The sequence below is a fragment of the Schistocerca serialis genome, chromosome 1, assembly GCF_023864345.2.
Source record: "Schistocerca serialis cubense isolate TAMUIC-IGC-003099 chromosome 1, iqSchSeri2.2, whole genome shotgun sequence".
In the NCBI taxonomy this organism is placed as follows: Eukaryota; Metazoa; Arthropoda; class Insecta; order Orthoptera; family Acrididae; genus Schistocerca; species Schistocerca serialis.
In genome coordinates this window covers 718,186,225-718,212,726 of record NC_064638.1, presented here as the reverse complement: position 1 = coordinate 718,212,726, position 26,502 = coordinate 718,186,225, and the positions used below count along the sequence as shown (strand labels likewise).

At 45.8% G+C, this 26,502-nt stretch overlaps 1 protein-coding gene across 2 annotated transcripts in view; it reads left to right on the top strand.

The window, feature by feature from the left end:
- Positions 1-26,502, top strand: part of LOC126481220 (proton-coupled amino acid transporter-like protein pathetic) — a 322,252-nt gene that overhangs the window by 65,662 nt on the left and 230,088 nt on the right. The window contains exon 2 of one of the 2 annotated variants that reach the window (XM_050104836.1): positions 14,613-14,689. The exons of the other annotated variant lie outside the window; for it this stretch is intronic. The gene's annotated coding sequence lies outside the window, so the exon portion shown is untranslated. The remainder of the gene's footprint in view (positions 1-14,612; positions 14,690-26,502) is intronic. 2 annotated transcript variants of the gene reach the window in all.

Genomic DNA, 26,502 nt, shown 5'->3' with positions numbered 1-26,502 from the left:
CCCTGCACATTCCAGAACTCAGCCCCGGGAGCTAACTTTCAGACGTATACCATCGCCTCTTCTAGGCTTCTATTTCTCATAACTGAACACCCCCACAAGCCTTTCAGCCAACGACGGCAGCAGGCCATCATTCTTTGGTTAGCATCAAGATACAAGACAAGATACATACCAGCGCTACCTTTGTGCTCTAACAGGTAAAATCCTAAACAATTCTTCTTCTTATTGAGCATCAATCTTGCTCTTAGCGTCCGCTTTACACTTGCATAGAAAGTTAATACGATACCCTTCGTCAGAATGCCAACTGGTCTGGCCTTCAGTCCCATCCATTAAGAGTGCGTGCGTTGCAGCTGTTCTAATAAAGTTCCCAGGCTCCTTTAATGAGTTGCCGAAGTATTGTATACGCCACACCGACATGATCGTTCTGCACAAGGACAACCTCAGTTTCATTTCTTCCCTCATACGTAAAACCTGGTGCTTCTGTTATTTCATCATTCGTTGCTTGTTTTAAGAACGCATACTGCGTTACATTAAAACGAATAATACAATTGTTCACATCATCAATTGATATATGTATATCTGGCTTTCATACTTTTCACTGCAATCATGCGGCAGTGAGGAGTTTCTTTCCAAACCTAACAAATTACGGTTTAAGCAAGTATAAACAAATTTTGTTTCGCTGTTTTTCTCCGCGTTGAGGTTAACTTGTAGATTATTCCCGCACTTCGATATTATGCTGTGGCGCTAGTGGATATCTTCGTTGACTATCGACGCAGTGGTTCCAGGTTTTCTGGGGTAGAACTGACTGTCAAAGACTCCATTCAATCTGCGTCTCAATATGAGAATCTGTTTGGAAAAAAGTAATCATATTAACGTAAAAACGGTGAAGTGAGATCAAATAGAAACGCGTGAACTAGGCAGGGTGGTATTAAAATTAACTCACGAATTCTACTCCACTGGCAAACGAAAGGAAAATTCTACACACATAAAAAAAAGTGTTGCATCACCACGGTTCCCAGAACTCCTGAAGATAGACGTTGACTGTGGACATTGTATCACAGATACAGTCCCTTTGACTGTTCAAAGATGTCACTAAGCCCGCCCAAAGATGTAAACAACCATGTTTGACCAGCACTTATTAGACGGAGGGGGTCCGACAACCGATCAGTTCCAGCCATTCCACCAGGAAGGAAGTACCCGAGTCGTGTCGTCTGTAGTTCAACCATGCCTAGACGGTCAACACAGCGGTTCGATCGCGTCCGCATTGTTACTTTGGGCCAGGAAGGGCTCTCAACAAGGGAAGTGTCCAGGCGTCTCGGAATGAACCAAAGCGATGTTTTTCGGACATGGAGGAGATACAGAGAAACAGGAACTCTTAATGGCATGCCTCGCTGAGGCCGCCCAAAGGCTGGTACTGCAGTTGATGACCGCTACCTACGCATTATGGTTCGGAGGCACCCTGACAGCAACGTCACCATATTGAATAATGCTTTTCGTGCAGCCACAGGACGTCGTGTTAAGACTCAAACTGTGCGCAATAGGCTGTATGATAGGCCTCGTCCATGGAGAGGTCCATCTTTGCAACCACGACACCATGCAGCGCAGTGCAGATGGGCCCAACAACATGCCGAATGGACCGCTCAGGATTGGCATCACGTTCTGTTCACCGGTGAGTGTCGCACATGCCTTCAACCAGACAGTCTACGGAGATGTGTTTTGAGGCAACCCTGTCAGTCTGAACGCCTTAGACACATTGTCCAGCGAGTGCAGCAAGGTGGAGGTTCCCTGCTGTTTTGGGGTGGCATTATGTGGGGCCGACGTACGCCGCTTGTGGTTATGGAAAGCACTGTAACGGCTGTACGATACGTGAATGCCATCCTCCGACCGATAATGCTACCATATCGGCAGCATATTGGCGAGACATTCGTCTTCACGGACAACAATACGCGCCGCCATCGTGCACATCTTGTGAATGTCTTCCTTCAGGATAACGACGTCTCTCGACTAGAGTGGCCAGCATGTTCTCCAGACATGAACCCTATCGAACATGCCTGGGATAGATTGAAAAGGGCTGTTTATGGATGGCGTGACCCACCAACCACTCTGAGGGATCTACGCCGAATCGCCGTTGAGGAGTGGAACAATCTGTACCAACAGAGGCTTGATGAACTTGTGGATAGTATGCCACGACGAATACAGACACGCATCAATGCAAGAGGACGTGGTACTGGGTATTAGAGGTACCGGTGTGTACATCAGTCTGGACTACCACCTCTAAAAGTCTCGCTGTATGGTGGTACAACATGCAATGTTGTTTCATGAGCAACAAAAAGGACGAAAATGACGTTTATGTTTGATCTCTATTCCAATTCTGTGTACAGGTTCCGGAACTCTCGGAACCGAGGTGATTCAAAACTTTTTTTGATGTGTGTATTATAACGTCCTGTGCATGCCGAGTTGTTTAGAGACGGATTCTGCACTCGTAGCTCATAAAGTTAGGCGTTTTTGAGCGAATCAGTTCGAAGTGATGACACTGTGCTGTTCATGGTGTCACACTGCATTTATCTCCAGCTCTGGCCCAGTAGCATGTTAAATTATGCACACTCGAAACAAAACTCTTCCAAGTAGATTAGTAATACCGCGGTCAATCATGGCAAACGTAGCAGTAGTAGTAGATACCTATTGCACTCGAAATACATGAAGGTTCGATGTACGAATCACGAAAATTCCGTTGTTATTGTGAGAGTTTCAAAACAATAAGAAAACTGAAACGACCCGGCTACGATTGTTAAAGTGTACATACCGGAAATAATGAAGAGGTAACGGAACCATTAAACCGAAGGGACAGGGTATTTAAAGCAGGAACTGGATTAGTGTTAAGTAAAATAAAGAGCGAAGCGATAAGAGAGTAAGTGTAACGGGGACTGCAAGTGATCAACGCGTGAAACGAAGAGCGACAGCTGATCCTCAAATAAGCAAATTTAGCTTTAATAGTGGAAAAAGTCAGATTGAAAATTATCGGAATAATCATATTTATGTGTAACTGAAACCATGAATTGACAAAACTTTCTTCCACAGATTATTAAATATTGTTAGTTAGTATTTGAATTTTACTATTTTGGACTACCGTAAAAAGTAGAAAAGTCCTAGAAAAGAGAAGCACAAATCTCATGGAGTTGTCTGTTCAGCACCAGAACGTCCAAAACTGGTCAGAGAACTCCAGTGGGAGACGCCACAAGAAAAGCGATGCGCTACACGTGAAAACCTGCTCTACAAATTCCAAAACGGTCTTGCAGGGCGAATCAATAAAATAGCCATGGAAGAGAAACAGGGAAAGTCCGGATTGTATAGAGGTATATTAAAAATAGTGGCGAGATTTACAAATTGAAGAAATTGAACGCAGACATTCAACTGTACCATGACTTGGAGAGTACACGTATAGATTAGGTGTAGAGTATTAGGGAGGGTTTGTGTACTTAGCGTTGACAATATTAGCACAAGGTGAGAAGCATAGCAGCCGTAAAAAGTAATATAAAGGGTTAACCAGACCTCCAGTGACGAGCCTTCAAGGTGGCAGCATGGACGAAAACTTGGGGTCTAAAATGTGTGTCTTAAGATCTATGAACACTGCTTCATCTTCGATACTGTAAACATATTTCTTCTACTGCGAGCTCTTTTCTTTTTACGTCGTGGTAGTAGGGCCGAAAACAAGAAACAATGTCCAAAAACATGGGCTCTAAAGTGCATACCTTATAGGCTACAAGCGTTTGTTCAGTAGAAGAGATGTGTTTCACAGTATCAAAGATGAACAAGTGGTCATAGCTTTTAAGATATGCACGCCAGAGTCCATGTTAAATGTCATATTTTCCTTGGTTTGGTCCATACTGTTGAATATTTGTCGCTGGAGTTCAGGTTCATCCTGTATAATCTGTGAAAAAGTTTGTGATGGCGGCACTTACTGGTCAGGGCTCGTGGCAGAGGAGACTCACAGCGCGCTACGTCCTTAACCCCAGCGCAGAAGAGGAGGGAAGAGAGCGGAGCGTCGCGGTACGAGGCTTTCTCTCTCTGCCTGACGCATCTCACCCTGCACCGCTTTGCTCCTCTGTTTCCGTCCGTTCTATGGAGTAAACAACCCTACTCTAATCTAATACAGTAACACAGCTACCGCTTGATATGGGTGGCGGGAGGGAAGGAGGAAAGTCCGACGGCAACTCCTCAGGGTGCGTCAGCCATGCAAGTTCCTCGCCTCTCCGAATTCGCCTGCATACCACACTGTTGCTCATCCGCTTCTGGAACGCCTTTTCTTCAGTCGTCCAGTGACAACAAGGCCATTTGGGATCTGAGTGCGGTATGCGCTGGAGTGGGGAAAGTAGAACCCCAAATCCAAGGATTTAACCATCTGCCACCGTGGTTACTGCAGAGGAATGTAGTAGATTTAGATTTAGAGCAGTACAGGAGGTGTTGCACTCCCGCGTATGTTTTCAGTACGTTATTAAAGGACATGTTAACTGACCACCACGACTCTGCAGTTGTCTTTACGGATGTGCCTAAATGGGGCCTTCTGTTAGTCGCTCTGTTGTTTTCCCTGATTGTATCTCCAAGGTCCGACTGTCTCGAGACTTTACTGTCAACAATGCAGAATTATATGCGATCTTTCGGGCACTGGTTTAGATGACACATGATTCGATTATTAAAATTTCTGCTCATGTTCTCCGAGTGATTTTCACTCTATGCAACGATTGCATCCATCAGATAAAGTAGTGCAGGAATACGTAGGATGTCCTCCAAATACAACGCCTGGGGAAGGAGGTGTCTTTTTGCTGGGTGCCAGGGCACATGGGTATTGTGGGGAATGAAAAGGTAGGTGTAGTAACCAAGGAGACGCGTTGCAACCCTCAGTTAGTTCGGTGTGCCATCCCCTGCTTTCTATCGCCTCGCTGTTGAGATAAAGAGTCTTATGTCGATGGCAGGATGAACGGCTGATACTGACAGACAGTACGCCACCTCTAGTGAAGCCCACATCGCTGCCGTGGCGCACTTCCTTCCACCCACGTCGACGGGACGAGGTCCTCCTTAGTCGTCTTCGCATCGGCCACAGCCGTATAACGCATGGCTTCTTGCTCTAGTGAGAGCACCCTCCAATGTGTGGTGCTTGTGGCGTACATATTTCATTAGGCTATGTTTTATTTTCAGACCAGGGGGTGGCCCTAGATCTGCCGACAGATCTGCCTTCTATATTAAGTGCCTTTCCATCGAGTATGGTTAGAGTCGTAAAGTTTTGTGGGTTCTCCAACATTTTCCCATGAGTTTAGGGATATATGTTGAAAGGACTCATGTATTTTGTAAGTGGTCCACAAGTTACCTTTCCCTGTGTAATTGTTTTAGCTGCTCTGTCGTTTTACTTGTGTGTGTTCCCTGGTGTAGAACCAGTCACCCTTTCTCCGTTGTCTTAAGGCGTGTGAGACTGATTGTGTGAGAGAGTCCGAGTGAGGTGGGAGTGTCTGCAAAAGAGTCTTTTTGTAGGTTTACATCCTCACTGTGTAAATCAATTTTAACGATTTCACATTTTGTTTCCTTTAAAAATCTGTCAGAGCGCTGGTAATCACGCCGTTGAGCGCCCATAAGGTCGAAATACACACACACACAGGAAAGGAGAACGAAATAAAAGTCGTGCGTAGGCTGTTAAGATGTCACAACAAATCAGTTAAGCGAAAAAAATTCTCATGTGAGGTCCTCTTTATTTTCAAAGCAATGTTAACAAAGCACATCGATGAAATCACAAAATTGTGTGTTTTCGTGTGACGCACGATACCTATGTACCGACAATTTCCAAGCACTTTTGGCGCTCTGTAATGTCCGCAAAAGAGAAATCGAAAATGAACGCAAGAATGAAGTAACTCATAGCATCACTTTTTAATTTTTTTTTATTTGGCGCTCATTTGGCAATCATACAGCCACACGAATTCTAACATCACAGCTCTTACTGCTGCACATCCATTTTGAGGGGACCGCAGGTTGGGGTCTGATAGGCTTGATTCAGCCACTCGCTGTCATACCTCCACACCGTCTGCCTTCGGCAGTAAGGGTGTTCTATAGTAGTTTTAAAGCTGAGTTTGACTCCATAGAATCCATCAGCTACGCAATTTGAGACCTTCAACATCCTTTTTTGTATGTCGTGTCATCTATACGGGAGGAATTCGGAACTCAGGCAGAGCTGCGACTTGATGTATGCTAACTATTGTGGCTCCTGAAATGGCATTTGATATTACCGATAACGCTCGAGAACTAACATTCTAGCAAGATGGGAATTCTACACATACATAACTTCAACAAATTTGACAACAAGCCCCAGTAATTCTTTTATGCACGCGAATCTTTGCCAGACTGGATTTATTACTAAAATTCATTTACAGATCGCATAAATTTTTTTTATGGACTCAGAACAATGTGGCGCAGTGCTTATCACACTGGACCCGCAGTCGGGAGGAGCCTCCTAGCATTCAGATTTAGGTTTTTCATGATTTCCCTGAATCGCTCCAGGCAGAAACCAAGATGGTTCCATTGAAACGGCATGGCCGATTTGCTTCCCCATCCTTAATGAAACAATCCCAGCTTGTCCTGATAATGCCGCCGTCGGGATTTGTTCTTTAATCATAGTGATTTGTTAAAATTATGACAGTGAAAGCATCGTACTACCCAACGTCATGTTATAAAAAAAAACTTCAAATACATGTCGTAATAATATTTCATTTTTATGTGCACGTATTGATAATCTGAAAATAGAAGGAAATAAAACGTTTATGACAATAGGAAGGTTGACGTAGGTTTGCTGGTCCCCTCGGGGAAAAAATCAACCTACCCACACACTAACCCTCGTTTTAGCGTCGCCCCCGGAACAAATCTACACCGAGAAATTTTATCATCCCGAAAAACTTTTTTGGCTGTTACGTATATGATCCTCATCCATACGATGTTATACATTGTTACAATGACTGGCGAATCTTTTGGATTTTGGGCACAAGATCATGGACTCCAGGGAATATCTGCAAGATGCAGGTGTGAGATGTGCGCTGCAAGATGGAGGTGTGAGATGTACCACTACCTTGCAGCTAAGAGGGCTCACTTTGGTGGGAAAGTACCGTTAACTCGTAAAAAAGCGAAAGATGTCGAGATATTTTGATGTCTTTGAAGCTACCAGATAAGTCGGAAAGCTAATTCTCTGCTTTTGCATCTCTAACTCTGCTCAGGACATCACTTCGAAAGTGTGCTTATTTAAATGTATGTTACAATCTTGACTGTGTCGTTACATGCTCCGTCTCTAAGTACCTCGTTGTCAACTGAACCCCTGTTCTTCCTTCCTTACTTTATTTGTTTCGCTTCGTGGACAAAATGGCTCAAATGGCTCTGAGCACCAAGGGACTTAACTGCTGAGGTCATCAGTCCCCTAGAACTTAGAACTACTTAAACCTAACTAACCTAAGGACATCACACACATCCATTCCCGAGGCAGGATTCGAACCTGCGACCGTAGCAGTCGCTCGGTTCCAGACTGTAGCACCTAGAACCGCTCGGCCACTCCGGCCGTCGCTTCGTGGACATTCTCCGATATAACTACAGTGCTCCCGAGTCTGCAGAGTTTTGCAGTAGTTCACTATTGTAACTGTAAAACTTTGTGAAGAAATTTAGCATGTCGCCACAGAAGAAAATGAACATCAGGTCAGAGCAAGCGATAAAAGTGAAATTTAGTGGAGTTACTCGGATCTTGAACTGGTTATAGGCCATAGCATAGGGTGAAACACTACTGAGAAAATTTACATAACAAGTATTTGCAGCTGGCTTCACAATGATTCTACTGCCGCCATTGGAGATAGCGCGTGAGCGACAGCGAAGACAAGTACGAGAAATTAGGGCACTTACGGAGGCATATAGACAGTCGTTCTTCTCTCACTCCACTTGCGAGTGGAACAGGAAAGAAAATTTTTAACTAGTAGATGTGTAGATGTAGATAGGTAAACGGAGCTTCATTACAAATGTAAATGACATTGCCAGCATTAGGATTGCTGTGTGCAGCACAGTGAACACACTACGTCAGTCCCGAAGTCTCAGTACTCTCTGTCTGAGTTGTTTTTGGAGAGAAGCGAAACTAATTAGAATGAATCTTTCACTCCGCAGCGGAATTTGCTGTGTTAAGAAACTTCCTGACAGATTAAAACTGTGTTCCAGGCAGGAACTCGAACCCGGGACCTCCGGTTCCGCGGGCATTGCTCTCACCAGAAAGAAGTAGAAGGGTACTGAGCCTACGGCACCGAGTACCGGTCCTGTAGATAGTTTTAATCTGCCAGAAAGCTACAGGCAAAACTATGATTGCCCGTGCGGACTCCTTGTACTGTTTGCACTACAAGGATATTGACGCTAGATGTTGATGAACATAACGACAAATTCATTCCCGACAAGTAAACAGATACCGAGGTAATCTGTCGGGCTACAAAAAACCCGCTCATGTGTGCAAAGACTTGGCTGGATCGTCGTTCCGGCTATCCACAACGAGAACCGGATCCGTAGAACCTCCTCCTTTCTCGGACGAGCTACCGCCCAAGTGCCCCTCATTCAGAGCTCGTTTCGGAGTGCGCTCAGCGTGCTACAGGCAGTGCTAAACGGCGTCTGAATTACGGGCGAGCCGGCTTGTTCTGCCGTATCCAGACTCCCCAAGGCCGCCGGTGGGAGTCGAATCTTGTCTGCGACTCGTTGCCTTTCCCGCGTAGCTGGACAGAGCCTCAATGGACTACGCACCTTGCTGCACTAACAGCTTCATTTAACCTGACCGGAGATATTCCCTCTTGGCATGAAAAATGATTTGTTTAACGTCTGTAAAGCAGGTTCTTTCACGTTATTGCGCAGCAGACAATTTAGTTCTATATAGCAACTCAAGAGAAAATTGCATGTCGCCTCTGATGGAAAATTTTGCGTCCTGTTTTCCTCTCAGTTTTAGCGCTCTGTAGGTGGTTTTTTGAATGCGAAAACTTATTATTAAAGAAACTGACTTTTCAGCTCATTTGGCTTCTCTTTCAATCTCAGTCTGTGTGATACATGGTATGTTGCAACACGTTTTCTGTGAAAAAGCCCAATACACACAAAATTTAAACCTACTTTATGCCAATCATTAGTTTTTATGTATACAATATGCGCTCACACAGCAGATATCAGGCTGTAACACACAAGTTGAAGTTGTTCTCAAGCCAAAGATTAGTTTGAACACCACAGTGCTTTACTAGGCATGTTCCTGCTGCACGTGGATGTCCCCGCCTCCCTCAGTCATTTTTACGGACTTACAAGCCTCCGGAGATGTGTAGGAACACGCTAGGCAGTACTGACCCTATGACTTATCTCAGAAAACAAGTCAAGGAAAGGCAAATCTACGATTATAGCATTTGCAGTCTTGGGAAAGCTTTTGACAATGTTGAATGGAACACTCTGTTTGAAATTCTGAAGGTCGCAGGGATAAAACACAGTGGGCGAAAGGCTATTAACGACTGGTACTGAAATCAGACGGCAGTTATGAGAGTCGAGGGGCATGAATGGAAGCGGTGGTTGAGAACGGAGTGAAACAGAGTTGTAGCCTATCTTTGATGTTATTCAATCTGTACACTGAGCAAGCAGTAAAGGATATCAAAGAAAAATTTGGAGTAGGGAATAAAGTTGAGAGAGAAGAAACAAAAACTTTAGGGTTGCCAATGACATTGTAATTCTCAAATGTTCAAATGTGTGTGAATTCCTAAGGGACCAAACTGCTGAGGTCATCGGTTCCTAGACTTACACACTACTTAAACAAACTTATGCTAAGAGCCACACACACACACACACACACACACACACACACACACACACACACACACACGCCCGATGGAGGACTCGAACCTCCGGCGGGAGTGGTCGCGCAATCCCACTGTAAGTCTGTCAGTGACACCAAAAGACTTGGAAGATCATCTGAACGGAATGGACAGTGTCTTGAAAGGAGGATATAAGATGAACAGCAACAAAAGCAAAAGAAGGGTAATGGAATGTAGTCGAATTAAACCAGGTGATAGTGAGGGAATTAGATTAGGAAATGAGACACTTAAAGTTTGAGGTTTGGTATTTTGGCAGCAAAATAAATAATGAGAGGTGATAAAACGTAGACTGGCAATGGCAAGGAAAGCGTTTTTTAAGAAGAGAAGTTTGTTACCATAAAATATAGATTTCAGGCTTAGGTAGTTTTTTTCTTAAGATTTTCCTGGAGTGTATGGAAGTCAAACATGGACATTAAACAGTTTAGACAAGAAGAAAATAGAAGTTTTGAAACGCGACGGTACTTAAGAATGCTGAAAATTAGATTGTTAGAGCACTTAACTAATGAGAGTATTGAACAGAACTGGAAAGTAAAGAAATTTGTGGCATAACCTAGTTCGAAGAAAGGATCGGTTGTTAGAACACATTCTAAGACGTCAGGGGATCAGCAATCTATTATTGAAGTGAAGTGTGAGGGGTGGAAATCGTAGAGGGAGACCAAGACATAAATACAGTAAGCACATTCAGAAGGATGTAAGTTGCAATAGTTATACGAGATGAAGACCGTTGCACAGGATAGAGTAGCGTGTAGAGCTGAGTCTAATCAGTCTTCGGACTGAAGACCACAACAATAACAGTCAGCCAGCCAGCCATACGGGGACCAACGATGTTAGGTGGATTCCTAACAACAAGGCAACTTGAATTTACAAACATAAAATCTTAGTTAGTTGGTTGATTAGTATACGTTCTCTCTAGATTAGTATATGAAACCTACGTTACTTGGGAATCCAAAATTGACTGCATTTGAAAAATTTATAAAGTAGTTCAGCATTTAATTACTAATGTAAAATATTGGTAATTGCCGTACTCTCAAGGCGCAAAGTGATGGATTCTTAGGTCTGAAGGAAGCGAAATTACAGTCTCCCGTCTCTTCGACGACCATATCATTAGAGATGGAGCACAAGCTCGCGTTGGGGAAGAAAATCATCCGTGTTCTTTTTTCAAACGAACCAACCAGACTTTGCCTGAAGTTATTTAGATAAACTAAACGGGATGGCAGGATGCGGTTTGAACTGCTGTCCCTCAGTATGCCCGTCCAGTGTCTTCGCCACTGCGCCAGCTTACTCGATTTCTTAGTTTCACAGGTTGGATAAAATGTAATGGTAACACTGTTATAATTCATCAGTGTCTTCACCACTGTGGCAGCTTACTCGGTTTGTTAGTTAGACAGGCTGGATAAAAAGTAGTGGCAACACGGTTATAATTCATACCGCAATTTATTGAGAGTCGTTCACCGTATTGCATGCCCTCAATATAATCGCCCCGCATCTCAGCTACCTTTCCACATACAGATGGAAGGCGGCGTATATCGTCAGCCCATACATCTCTGTCGATGTCTCGCAAGCACCGCCCTATAGCACTGATGATATCTTCTCTTGTGTTTTTGGCGAACGTGTCGCTTGGATGCTGATCTGATGTATACGGTGGATGTTCCAGTACCTGACGCCCCCACGTACGCAGCAGATCCTACGCGGGGTCTGCCGTGTGGCATCGTGCATTGTCACGAAGAATAATAGGATGCAGTGCCAGAACGTGCGGTTGCTTTCTTCTCAGTGCGGGACGAGAGCGATAATGTAAGAAACTGCAGTACTAGGCTGTAGTGATCGTGTGCCCCTGCGGCGCAGCGTGATGCAGAAAGCCCAATAATGCAATTCCTTACATTACCTTCGTCTCCCACTGAGAAGAAAGTGACAACAGTTACTGACACTGCAACCCGTCATCCTTCATCACAATGCACGATGCCACAGAGTGAAACCCGTGCAGGAGCTCCTGCGTACGAGGGGTGGGAGATACTGGAACATTCACCGTGAGTCCGTGCAATTACGATCTGTTCGCCAAAATGGAGGAACCTCTTCGTGGCACGAGTTACACCACACGAGAAGACCTCATCCACGCCAATAGGGCGGTCCTTGTGACATTGACAGAGATGGACGTGCTGACGATGTACAGCAGCTTCCATCTGAGTGGGAGGAGGTGATCGAGATGCGGAGCGATTATACTAAGGGCATATAATACAGCGAACGTCTGTCGGTAAAGGCTGGTACAAGTTACAGCAGTGTTGCCCCTACTTTTTATCCAACATACGTACTTCGGTGCGTGCTTAGCTGTAATCGCCGTCACTTTAGCACGGCCAGCGACGAATCACACACTCGATACAGCATAGGCCGTCCTGAAATCACGCAGTCGACAGAGGACGCCGCAGCAAAAGAACCGAAAAGTTGCTGCATTTGGAATTCAGATGCTGCAGCTCATACGGCGGCTTTCTGCAAACTGCACTGTTGTAAGATTGCCAGAACTAAGGACCATTACTTCACGCATGAGTTTCGCCACGACAATTGGTCTTTTTCCAGCAATACATACCACTGCCTGAAGACGATACGCTGGCGCTTAGACGAAATCCCCCTCGTGCTTTACGTCACCATCCCATCTAACGCACGAGATCCTCTGCAATTATTACTACGACTGGAAAGACTGAAACAGTACATATTTTATGCTCACCGTATATCTTCATTTTCCAGATTATATGAATTAAGAACCAAAAGGTGACGCCAAAACTCTTAATAAACATCTTTTGGAAGAAACTGAAACAAGTGTTCTGCGAAAAGAGCAGCTCTCCAAGACCACATGACGGTCAAAAACCACACCACAATTAAATTTCCAACAGGGAATATTCGATTATACACTCCTGGAAATTGAAATAAGAACACCGTGAATTCATTGTACCAGGAAGGGGAAACTTTATTGACACATTCCTGGGGTCAGATACATCACATGATCACACTGACAGAACCACAGGCACATAGACACAGGCAACAGAGCATGCACAATGTCGGCACTAGTACAGTGTATATCCGCCTTTCGCAGCAATGCAGGCTGCTATTCTCCCATGGAGACGATCGTAGAGATGCTGGATGTAGTCCTGTGGAACGGCTTGCCATGCCATTTCCACCTGGCGCCTCAGTTGGACCAGCGTTCGTGCTGGACGTGCAGACCGCGTGAGACGACGCTTCATCCTGTCCCAAACATGCTCAATGGGGGACAGATCCGGAGATCTTGCTGGCCAGGGTAGTTGACTTACACCTTCTAGAGCACGTTGGGTGGCACGGGATACATGCGGACGTGCATTGTCCTGTTGGAACAGCAAGTTCCCTTGCCGGTCTAGGAATGGTAGAACGATGGGTTCGATGACGGTTTGGATGTACCGTGCACTATTCAGTGTCCCCTCGACGATCACCAGTGGTGTACGGCCAGTGTAGGAGATCGCTCCCCACACCATGATGCCGGGTGTTGGCCCTGTGTGCCTCGGTCGTTTGCAGTCCCGATTGTGGCGCTCACCTGCACGGCGCCAAACACGCATACGACCATCATTGGCACCAAGGCAGAAGCGACTCTCATCGCTGAAGACGACACGTCTCCATTCGTCCCTCCATTCACGCCTGTCGCGACACCACTGCAGGCGGGCTGCACGATGTTGGGGCGTGAGCGGAAGACGGCCTAACGGTGTGCGGGACCGTAGCCCAGCTTCATGGAGACGGTTGCGAATGGTCCTCGCCGATACCCCAGGAGCAACAGTGTCCCTAATTTGCTGGGAAGTGGCGGTGCGGTCCCCTACGGCACTGCGTAGGATCCTACGGTCTTGGCGCGCATCCGTGCGTCGCTGCGGTCCGGTCCCAGGTCGACGGGCACGTGCACCTTCCGCCGACCACTGGCGACAACATCGATGTACTGTGGAGACCTCACGCCCCACGTGTTGAGCAATTCGGCGGTACGTCCACCCGGCCTCCCGCATGCCCACTATACGCCCTCGCTCAAAGTCCGTCAACTGCACATACGGTTCACGTCCACGCTGTCGCGGCATGCTACCAGTGTTAAAGACTGCGATGGAGCTCCGTATGCCACGGCAAACTGGCTGACACTGACGGCGGCGGTGCACAAATGCTGCGCAGCTAGCGCCATTCGACGGCCAACACCGCGGTTCCTGGTGTGTCCGCTGTGCCGTGCGTGTGATCATTGCTTGTACAGCCCTCTCGCAGTGTCCGGAGCAAGTATGGTGGGTCTGACACACCGGTGTCAATGTGTTCTTTTTTCCATTTCCAGGAGTGTATGTACGTATCACTATAAGATTGTCGTGTCATCAACCCAACGTACCAGGATAAAAATTTTTAATTTAGAAATTCCTCAGCGTTGTTTATAACAGCTGCACCCTAGTTGAGTACATTCCATCACAACCACAGGTGGAAACACAAGCGGCCAAAGACACTGCTAGCTAGGGCATAACCACCTATGGTAAACTAACATACGCAAACAGCGACAAACGCCGGTAAGCCCCTGCACATCAGCAACACTGACTGGCAACTACCAGCTGCTATTAGAGCCAACCAACAGGCCACAGCAGGGACACCGACGAGCTCGCCCACAGACGCACGAACAATCTGCCAACACTCCCTCACACTGTGCCTCCGGTATATGACCTATCGGACACAAGACCGATAACAAACCTACTGTTGCAGGTTGCAGGACGCTGAACGAGGACTCTGTACCAGCACCCAGCGCCAGCCGCCGAGCAGCACAAACGCACAACGTCAAGGTATCGACATGCATGATACCCACTACTAACAAAGCCTATCCTTACACAACCTATCGCAGGCAGCAAGACAACCGCTACTGCTCTTGCCGCCCGACCTAACTTTCGCAGAGGTTTTTTTCCCTTGGCTCTTGCTTTGGCACTTTTTTTCCTCTGCCCTTCAAACCGCTACCCTTCGTCAGATTTCGACCAATCTATCTCCAGATGAGCGCGTATTAATGGTTAATCCTAACCAGACGTACGCAGACATCGCAGTACCCACATCCTGCGACACCTCACTTTAGTGAATACTAACCCTTATGCAGAGATGGCAGTAGACCTTTTGTGTTGGCCATCATGCCGGTGTGGGCGTGGAGGGGCTCCACCTCTTTTTTTAAAAAAAAATTGGGTACATTCCTCACGAGAAATGTTTTAAGCGCTTCAGTGGGTGGCAGTAGACTGATGAGGTCTCTGTTTCATACGAAGGATGTTGCCACATGGGTTTCACGTCCCCGTCTAGTACTGGGATTTTGGACCTATGTAGTCTAGATAATTTTGACACGTTTCACCCACTAGCGGACAGTAACTCTCGCAGATACTGATTTCCTAGTCTTCAACAATGGTAGATTATAATATCGGCGGTTCACCGTCAAACAACCATCTTCATGTTATTCGGATTAATAGGCCCTATACAGATGGCACACTCTGAGTGTGCCATCTCTTTGTATAATGAGACTAATATCCATAATACGTCGTTAATTTGTATCCAATCAAATCGCGTTTTTTGTTCCTAGAAGGCAGAACTGATACAAATCGCACGATATTATGAGTTCAATGAGTATATGACTTAAGTTTCTTACAATAGCCGGAAAATTCTGACATTCTTACTGCAGTTGTCCTTATCGACAGGGAAGCGCCACACTTAGTGTTGTCAGTGGCTAATGGTGCATGTGCATTGTGTTCACTTTCAATAGTGACTCTTGTTTATCAGATGTTCTTGAATCTGAATCACCAAGGGCGGAAGGAAGGTAACGGTTTAAAGTCCCGCCGACAAACAGACGAAACACAAGCTCGTATTGGACCATAGTTTGTAAGGAAATGTGTCACGTTCTTTACAAATGAAGAATATTGGCATTCACCTTAATCGATCTGGTGTACCACACAAAACATACACTGAGGTGACAAAAGTCAAGGAATACCTCCTAATAGCCTGTCGGACCTCCTTCTGGCAGGCGTACTGCCGCATCTCGACGTGGCTTGGACTCAACAGCTCGTTGGAAGTCCCCTGCAGAAATACTGAACCATGCTGCCATTTTAGCCATTCTTAATTGCGAAAGTGTTGCCGGTGCAGCACTTTGTGCACTAACTGACATGTCGATTATGTAATATTAATGTTCGGTGGGATTCATGTCGGGAGTGCGTAAATCATTCGCTCGAACTGTCCGGAATGTTCTTCAAACCAACCGTGAACAATTGTGCCGCGATTGCAAGGCGCATTGTCATCCAAAATAATTCAATCATTGTTTCGGAGCATTCAATCTGCGAATGGCTGCAAATGTTCTCGAAGCAGTCGAACATAATCATTTCCAGTAAGTGATCGGTTGAGACCTGCAGCCAGTCCATTCCATGTAAACACAGTCCACACTATTATAGAGCCACCACCAGCTTGCACAGTGCCTTGTTGACAACTTGGGTTTGCGCCACGCTCGAACCCTACCATCAGCTCTTACCAGCTAGAATCGGGACTCATCTAACCAAGCTACGGTTTTCCAGTCGTCTGGAGTCCAACCGACAAGGTCGCGATAGCAGGAGAGGTACTGTAGGCGATGTCGTGCTGTTAGCAAAGGCACTCGCTTCGGTCGCCTGCTGCCATAGCCTATTAACGCCAAATGTCAATGCACCGTCTTAATCCATACGGTCGTCGTACGTCCCAGATTGATTTCTTCGGTTATTTCTGTAGTGTCGCTTGTCTGTTAACACTGACAACTCTGCGCTAACGCTGTTGTTCTCGGTCGGTAAGTGAACGCCTTCAGTCTCTGCGTTGTCAGTGGTGTGAGGTAATGCTTGAATTTGTATTCTAGGCACACTGTTGACACTGTGGATCTCGGAATATCGAATTCCCTAATGATTTCCGAAATGGAATGTCCAATAGGTCTTGCTCCAGATAGTATTCCGCCTTCAAAGTCTGTTAATTCCCCTCGTGCGGCCTTACCCAGTCGGAAACCTTCTCACGTGAATCACTTGAGTACAAATGACAGCTCCACCGATGCACTGCCCTTTTATACCTTGTGTACGCGATGCTACCGCCATCTGTATGCGTGCACATCGCTGTGCCATGAGTTTTGTCACCTCAGTGTAAACCTGGGTGACCTGACGACTGCTTGTTGCCTGCACTTCGAGCACGGGAGTGGATGTTTCGTCAATACCGTCCTCCGCAGACAAGGACTTTAACGCGCGCTGGTGCGAAAATGGTTCAAATGGCTCTAAGCACCATGGGACTTAACATCAGTCCCTTAGACTTAGAACTACTTAAACTTAACTAATCTAAAGACATCACACACATCCCTGCCCGAGGCAGGATTCGAACCTGCGACCGTAGTAGCCGCGCAAGGTTTCGGACTGAGGCACCTAGAACCGCTCGGCCACAGCGGCCGGCCGCGCTGGTGGGCTGGGCCTCCATGCGGAGGTAGCCGATCGATATATAGCGGCAGAAAAAGAGTCAGCAGAATTAATGTGTGTGGGAGGTGGCTCCACATGGGTGATGGCCTGCAGACCTGATGCCTCTACCGTGACTTAAGGCGAAAACTCTCCGAAGTGTACGTTACGTTTTCTGCTGTCCAGTCGAGTTGTCGATCGTTTCCACGCAAATATTTCCATGACTAGCCTAGCCATCTTCGCCAAAGCCCAGTGACCTGGGCTAAATCGCAAACTTCCCGCAGTGCGTCATGGCATGGAGGCATCCGTCGGATGCGGCCGACAAGCTCAGCGATCTCCTTCGTCGCTATTCGAAAGAGAGGGTTCCGAACGTCACCGGATTTCAGCTCTGTTATTTCTCCTAAAATGCTGCAGGCACTCACCGCGATCATCTGTGTCTAGCAGTAAGATTTACAAATTCGTGGAAAAAGGTGCCAATGTACGTAGAAAAATTACGAATCTTCATTGCGGTTGAGAATACTTTTTATGTTTCTTTGTGACATAGATTATTAGATTCGTTTCTTGCTTCGAGTTGTTTCCTTCTAAATCGTTGAAACGCTATCATGCGGATTCAGCAGAAGGTGGTCCAGTCACATTAATGTGACCACATGTCAATAGCGTGAATAAACACCTTTTGCAGCGCGTAAGTGCAGGAAGAGAGGGAGCGAGGTTCTGGAAGACACCGACAGGGACGTAGAGCCATGCCGACTTCAGCGCAGTGTCCAGCTGCGCTGGGTTTCTCGGTTGAGCATCCGTGGCGCGAACAGCCCGATCTACGTGGGCCTATAGATTCTGGACTGGATTTAAATCCGGGAAGTTCGGTTGCCAGGGGATTACCGCAAACTCATCCTGGTGCTCCACCAGCCACGCTCGTACACCGCGAGGTGTGTGGCACGTTGCATTGTCCTGCGGTAAATGCCGTTCTGTCGAGGAAAAAAAAACAGCATGTTGTGGTGGACAGGATCCCCGAGAGCAGATATGCATACTTGTGTAGATCCATAGTGCCTTTCAGAATGACGAGATTACCCAGGGAGTATGACAACAACATTCCCAACACCATAACGCTCCATCATCCGGTTTGGAACCTTCCGACAATTGTTGCAGGGTCGTACTCGCACTGACACGTGTTCGATGGGGGGGGGGGGGGGGGCGCTAAAACGTGATTCATATGAAAATGCCACCTGCTGGCACTCCGTGGACGTCTAGTTGCGCCTTTGGAGTGCAAATTCAGTCTTCGTTGCCGTTGAACAGCAGTCAGCTTGGGTGAACAAACCACGCGCCTATTACAGAGGCCCATAAGAGCAACGTTGGGTGAATTCTGGTTGAGGACACGCTACTGGTAGCCCTTTGGTTCATTTGGGAGGTCAGTTGCTCAACCGTTGCACGTCTTTTCGCCTGTACACACCTCCACAGCCTTGGTTTGTTCAACCCTGTCATTTATGGCCCTTGGTGCACCACAGTCGCCTCAGCGCCAGTTTTGGATAGCACCATTTTGCCGTGCACGATATACTTTAACCACGGCTGCACGCGAACAGGTTACAAACTTCGGAAATGCTTGTACACTTGGCCCGAGAGCCAATGAACATCCTCTTCTGGACGTCGGATAAATCGCTCCTTTTCCGCATTACGATAACGACTGAACTATTTTCCACGTCCCACTGACACACGTTATACACACTCCACTGTCGGTGCTGGTCCCTGCCGCCTGTGAGTGGTCATTGCACGTCGAAGTCGAACACAGACGGTGGCCACATTAATGTGACTGGACCGAGTATGTACAATATAAGTTATTGAGCTACTCGGTAACGATGCAGGCTCCATGAGGTTACTGGGTTGGGTTGTTTTGGGGAAGGAGACCAGACAGCGAGGTCATCGGTCTCATCGGATTAGGGAAGGACGGGAAAGGAAGTCCGCCGTGCCCTTTTAAAAGAACCATCCCGGCATTTGTCTGGAGCGATTTAGGGAAATCACGGAAAACCTAAATCAGGATGGCCGGACGCGGGATTGAACCGTCGTCCTCCCGAATGCGAGTCCTTGGGCGGAGTAAAGATCGCAGAGAATGACAGTAATGGAGAGCATCTTGCGGAGAGGTGAAGCTTAGAGCCGGCGCAAGAGGTGCGCTCGTATAACGAGAGCATTAAGTGGCGTACTGCCGAAGGCTGGATTGAATCCCAGTACATGAAATATGAAATATAATTTTGTCATGTCAGAAATGTTCATGAGCAATATGGTTTATAATTCTGAAACATAAAATGTAACCACTGCGCCACCTCGCTCGGTCATGAGGTTATTCGCGGATGATCCATCCTATTGACGGTAGCGAACCAAGAGGATTCGAGCAAAATGCAGGAAGACCTGCAGCAGATCGCCGACTGACGCAGGGACTGGCAGTAATAATGTAACACATTGCGCACAGATGAAGAAATCCACTGGTATTCATTAGCAATAAATCACTGGAAATAGTAACTTCTGTAAAATACCTGGGAGTAAACATCCGGCGCGACCTAAAGAAGAGTGACAAGTGAAAGTAGATGCCGTATTGGGAGAGTCTTAAGAAAAAGAAGTGGCTTGTAAAACACACCTTCGACCGATTCTTGACTACTGTTCACAAGACAGACTTACCATTTACAATTAATAGAAGTGACAGAAGAAGATCCAACGAAGAGCGGCGCTTTTCGTCACGAGATCGTTTACTTGGCGCGTAAGCGCTACGGAGATGTTCAACAAACTCCAGTGCCAGACGGATGTGGTGTATCACGAAGAGGTTTACCGCTGATATTCCGAAAGATTACAATCCAACAGGAATCGGGCAACATAATTATTACATCCTCCAACATACGTCCTGCGAAATGATTACTATGAGAGAGCCAGAGGAAATAGAGCTCAAACGGAGATTTCGACAATTATTCTTCCGTCGCGCCATTCGTAATTGGAACAGGAAAGGTGGGAACAAATGCTGGTAACAGAAGTACCTTCCGTCACGCACCTAATGTGGCTTGAGGAGTATACGTAGAAGTAATTGAAACCAGAATTCATACTGTCTTTTAGGACAGCATCAAATTTCTAAGAGAATGTTGTGGGCGTCTATTATACGTGTTGTGTGAGACATTAGGAGAAAAATATGACAGTTCGGGAGGTGCCGTGGTTTTGGCGGAGTAAAGATTGCGGAGAATGACAGTAATGGAGAGCATCTTGCGGAGAGGTGAAGCTTAGAGCCGGCGCACGAGAGCATTCAGTGGCGTACTGCCGAAGGTGCGACGGAATGCCAATTATCATGCAAATGCCGTCTCGTTTGCTTGCTTCTGTCTCCTTTACGCGTATTAAGCTGACGCCTCAAACAGCGCATTCAGTTCAGCTATCGACTGGTGAGAAACAGGTTAGTAGGGCTTGCCTAGTGGCGAGATCCTGTTTCAGGCGCCCCGCCAACGATCGATGTCAGCCAAGTCGCTGGCGATACCGTGAATCACGTGGGCGGTGCCGAGTTTTGTGCTAGCTGCTGATCTCGTGTCATTTCCATAGTCGTTTATGACAGCGTAGGTATTAGACTGCAGTCAACGCGCTCTAGTCACGAACATACACTTTGAACAGCCGCTCGATGGTGAACTGTTGGAGGCAGGCGGTGGAAAACTTGTTTCCTTAGCACAGTTCTGCCGATTTCTGTGTATGTGACAACGGCGCCTTGTTACGCTTCCCCTTTGTCATTTTTATCGCAAAATGTAAACTTGGGCGAAACTTTCTCGAGATAAACCGCCGGCATTCACTCACGTTCGGCGCCATCCTACCACAAACACCGCTAGTCACTATAAACTCATTTAGTGTGAACGAAGTCAACTGTGCTCTACTGCTTGTCCGAAACCATATCACTTACCGAAGAAACACAGCAGTAGATGTCCTTTTTATGGGGTCTTTTAAAATGTTTTCATTTCCTTCACATAATAGGAAAAAAAACAGCCCAATACAAAGAATAGAATCGTCTTGGCACGATAAGGCAAACCAAAGCAAACTTCCGCATTGTGGCCCAGACAGGCCAATCGAGACCGACCGACCACCGTGTCACCCTGTGCCACTGGCATCATTTGGATAGGGGAGTGAGGTCATCACACCGCTCTCCGGCCGTTGTCGGACTCGTTGACCGTGGAGGCGCAACTAATCCGTCGAGTAGCTTCCCAATTGCCCTCAAAAGGCTGAGTGCACCCCTTCCCGTCCTCTCAACAAGGAAAAAATCGTTGATATTACTGGGAATCGAACCCAGGTCCTCCGCTTAGCAGCTGGACGCATAGACCAAACAACTACGGCGACGGACACTGAAAAGGGATTGATACCAGTAAACACTGATTTTGTTATAGTGGGACGTGTCGCACAGTAGAGTTAGTCTAGAGCCAGTCTGGTAAGCGACTCTTTCAAACAACTGCGATGCATATATTTTATTCGGAACTAGCGAACGCTACAATGCTTCGCAGTTGGTAAACATCTATGGGAGTTGGATATAAATTCTTATCTCCTTCTCTCCTCCTCTCTCTATCCCTCACCTGCTGCCCACGCCTTTTGCGCATCTCCTTCTCGTCCCCCTGTCTCCCTTCATCACTCCCCCCCCCCTCCCCCCCCCCCGCTCCTTTTATCCCAGACTCTCTACCCATCTCTTCCTCCCTCATCTCTCTGTCCATATCCTCCCTCCCCTGATTTATATCTATTTCTTCCCCTTTCTCTGTCCAGTTCCTCATACCCCTACCTCTGACCATATATACAGTATTGTTACTGCAAACGGAACATTGATTGGGAATAGAAGTCAAAATGAATGGGCCAATCGGTTGGAATCATTAGTTCACGAGGTATGAGAAAGACCTTTCCAGCTGCTGCGTCTGTGAGGGTAGTAGCTTTAATGATACTATTTCACATTGTTTTAATCTACGAACAGGTAGGATTTAAAGTTAGCCATATACACAACTTTCCGCTTTTCTGTTAAACATGACTGCAAAAAGGAAAACAAAACCGCACATTTTCACAGCACAGCTTAGCGTGTTCTTTCTCGCAGCCAGGTTAACAGAAAATGTTTATTGTATAATAAGTCTGTATCTCCAGTGGTTGTCGGATGGCCAGTTGGTCGAAAGGGGATTCATCCATTCTAATCTTTCCTTCAGTTTGTGTTAATTGAAAACAAAACCAAATTAGAACGAATCGATTCAGCCCTTGCAATACACCGAAGTTATGATCACCACCGATAACACACTGAAATACTGCTATCAATTGTATTCTTTTTTGCAAAACATCAATATTCAATACGAATTTGTTGTTATGAAAAGGAAAAGCATGCGACAGCAGAAGTGTCAAACTGAACGCACATTTCTTTCTCATGAAAATATGTAACAGCAGAACTGCCAAACGAACGTCACATTTCTTTCACTGAAATTTTCATACAAATGATTTTTTTGCATACAGATGAAAACTGGTAATACCGTGCCAGAATGAATTTATTTCGAAAACTTTACCGCCAAAGAAAATTTATTCAGATTTAGCGAATGTTTATAAGCAGTATACGTTTTTATTTCCTACAGAAAAAAATTGATGAATTCAGATGTAACCGTACTTCTCTAGAAGATGGGCCACATAAAGGAAGTTGCAAAAGTTCTACTACTGATGAAAATATCGGGAAAGTGTATAGTTTTGGGTTGGGCGATCGGCGATTGAAAATGTACGAAATAACTGACAGCGTAGGCGTGTCGGGAGAACGAGCGCGGTTCATTTTACACGGAGAATTAAATATGTAAGATCTCGGCGCAAGGTGAGGGCAGCAGTAGCCGAATGCTGGGTAAAATCAAACACAGAAACGAATTATCGAGTAATTTTTGGAGTGTATTAAAAAGAGAACAAGGATTTCGTGTATCGATCGTGTATTGGACGAGTCGTGACTCCATCACGATAGAAACGAAACAGCCATAAATGTATTTGGTCGTCACCGGAGAGTAAAAAGTGACGAAGTCGATTTAATTTTTCGCAAAATTTATTGCCAGTTTTCTTTCTAGAATGTGAAAATGATGGTTCTTAACGATGATTTCGCAAAGGTTTTATGTGACCTTTGCTCTTGGTAGCTCCCGATATGCCATCTCTTGCTTAGGTCAGCGTATAGTATAAGCTGTAAATATGGCTTGAAAAGTAGGCTGTGACCACTGAAAAGTGTTTATATTTAAAAATGCTCACAAAATTGTTCAGTCTTCTAGTAGAAGCCTCACTGAAACGTTGACTTCTAGAATGTTTTGACGTGGTTATCGGGCAAGCAATATTTATGGCCAGCTGATAATGACTACAGTTGAAATTGATATAGCCAATAAACAGTTGCATGAGTATTGACTGAAATATAATTTCTAGTTATTATGTTATTGTTGACATGTGTAATCAAAACATTCACGTAACTTGGAGCTTAAACATTTTTCTTACACCCATCCTTCTTAACAAACATAAATCCACATGATTAGGTGGGTGAAATCCGCCGAAACGTATAGTGGAAAGTTTAATATCATAAATAAGAGTGGTTAAAGCAATTTAAGTTTTCGGTTAATATTCATAACGGTCACTGCGAAGCTTAACCCAAAATGTCCGCATTTAAAACAATAACTGCTATATACTACGCAAGTCTTCTGGTCAAACTGAATGAAAATGTTGCTGGGAAGAGGTAGGAAAACACAAATTTGTCTTCATCGGGACACTGCATTACTGCACCTGCCCGAAAAGGTGTTTTGCCAGTGGAATATCCGAAGGGTTTGGAGGAGGAATTGTTGGAACATGCATCCTCTTCATCAAATATGGCAACATCTGATTCTCTCCTGAAGAAACCTCACACTTAAAGAAATTTGTGGACGTAAGGCATCGTTGATGGTTAGTTTGCAGACCTCTGACGAAGGAAAAACATTGGAAAATGTGCATTGGCCTATATGGTTCTACGTCAAAACACAGTGCTTTTTTTTACTGTTTCATTTTCCCCTATTTTTTAATTCTTATCTTGAAAACAGGCAAAGCAGTAGACTGCCCTGCTGTATACCGAAACGAAAGGAGGCGAAATCGTCGGCTACCCAAACGGCCTCTAGGGTGGAAGAGGATATCAGTTATGAATTAGTTGAAGTGACTTAGAGCAGTGTCTCTCAACCGCCGTGTCACGTCACGTTGGTGTGTCGCGGATACATGTCAGGTGTGTTGCGAGATTTGTAATGTCTTCTAATCTTCCGCAGATAAAATATCTAAAACGTAAAAGATTTATCGCCACATCGTTTGTTGGAGTAATAAATATGTAAGATTTGTATTACGTTTACGACTTTTCTTCCTCCGTTTTTTTTCTCGAAGTTCGAGGCTTCATAGCAAAAAAATTACAAAAAATTTACGATTCAAAGTATTAGCCATCATTGGCTACAACTTTCTCCAGTCTTTAGGGCAGCATACGAATCCCGCGGCCGATGAACTACTGGGCGTCTTTTGAGGACATCCATGAATTGATCAAATTTTGCACTTGTTAACATGACCGGAAGTGCTGGTCAGCCAGGTCCTGTGCCGCTGACCGAAAATGGAGTAAGAGGGAGGAATGTCTGGAGAATACAGCGGATGGGGCAGGACTTCCTGTTTCAACGTTTGTAAGTGTGTTTTGACGGGTTTTGCGATTCGAGGCCGAGCACTGTCATGTTGTAAAATCACCTTTTCATGTCTGTCGCTGTACTGTGGCCGTTTGTCTTTCAGTGCTCGGCTCGGATGCATCAATTGCTTTCGGTAACGTTCCCCTGTGATTGTTCCCGTCGGTTTCAGTAGCTTCGAAAACATTACCTCTTCTACCGCCATGCCGGTCTTCGACGTCAAAATCACTGTTCTTGAAGCGTTGAAAAATTTTCTGCGCATTCTTTCACCAACAAGCGCTTCATCGTAGGTCGTACCCAATATTTTATGAGCCTCAGCGCCACGCGGTATTAGCCGAGCGGTCTGAGGCGCTGCAGTCATGGACTGTGATGCTGGTCCCGGCGGAGGTTCGAGTCCTCCCTCGGGCGTGGGTGTGTGTGTTTGTCCTTAGGATAATTTAGGTTAAGTAGTGTGTAAGCTTAGGGACTGATGACCTTAGCAGTCAAGTCCCTTACGATTTCACACACATTTGAATATTTATGAGCCTCAGCCGCAGGTTTCCTCATGCTAAAGTAGAAAATTCGAACTTCTGCAAATAACGAGAATTGGGCTCGTAAGCTGACATTCAATCGACAATAACTTTATGATTCAGTCACAAATCGACTAATATTATAATGGCGTTATGTTTACAAATGTCCGCAGCTCGTGGTCGTGCGGTAGCGTTCTCGCTTCCCGGGTTCGATTCCCGGCGGGGTCAGGGATTTTCTCTGCCTCGTGATGACTGGGTGTTGTGTGATATCCTTAGGTTAGTTAGGTTTAAGTAGTTCTAAGTTCTAGGGGACTGATGGCCATAGATGTTAGGTCCCATAGTGCTCAGAGCCATTTGAACCAGAAGAAAAATGTTAAGAAACGGTTTTTTAGAGAATCCACGGAAAACCTAACTCACTATTTCTGTAAGTCTATCTTTGTACAAAATGGTTGATGAACTTCTGCTGTTCAACATAAAACGTAGAATTAAAAATACCTTCAGCCGTCTATACAGATGACTGAAGGTGTATTTAATTTTACATTCTAACTGAATTCGGTCAGGCGGAAATTTGAGCCCTGTTCGCCTGTACACACTGAAATGCTTCGTGCGCTTCCCTGGAGAGACAGACAGCGGTTTTTGATTAGAGCTCTGCATTTTGCCAAAAATTTCTCCACTCCGCTCAACTTCAATAGGAACATAGCGCTGGCAGAATGCAAACACTTACTCTTATGTCCCGGAACTGTCAGTTGCAGTCTGGGCTTTCAAGACGCTTGTGAAGAACTCCTCGGCAAACTGGCGCGCTGGCCGAGCACCAAGTCGCTTTGCATCGACGGTCGCTGCGGCTCCCGCGATCACCTAGACGACGCAGTCCGCCTCGGCATGAGCGCATGCATGCGGAGCCCTTTTAAAGTACAGAGCAACCACGAACGAGATTTCAAGTTTTTAAATTGACTGAAAATTGACCTACCACTGGATTCCAAGCTTCCTTGTGTTTCTCTGTCCAACCATATTGCACAATAAA